Source organism: Marmota marmota, unplaced genomic scaffold (assembly GCF_001458135.2).
Source record: "Marmota marmota marmota unplaced genomic scaffold, marMar, whole genome shotgun sequence".
Taxonomy (NCBI): domain Eukaryota; kingdom Metazoa; phylum Chordata; class Mammalia; order Rodentia; family Sciuridae; genus Marmota; species Marmota marmota.
In genome coordinates this window covers 64,632,210-64,632,500 of record NW_025999842.1, presented here as the reverse complement: position 1 = coordinate 64,632,500, position 291 = coordinate 64,632,210, and positions in this window count along the sequence as shown.

The window sequence follows — 291 nt, the reverse complement described above, 5'->3', positions numbered from 1 at the left end:
GTTTCTAACAATACTTTATGTACTACAATACTACTTGGGGAAAAAAAAAACACTTAGGAATAAGATAGCCTGGCTATGGTGATCTGGGATCGTACTTTCCACGAATTTGCTCAAAATCACTTTACCTTTTTGAGCATCCACGGTGTAGAGGGTCAATGTGACCGAGGAAGCAAACTGCCTCCCCAAGAACAGTGGCTATCTGTGCATGATGAAGGCATGCATGCTGCCAGGCAATTCCATAAAGCATATATATATATATATATATATATATATATATATATATATATATAT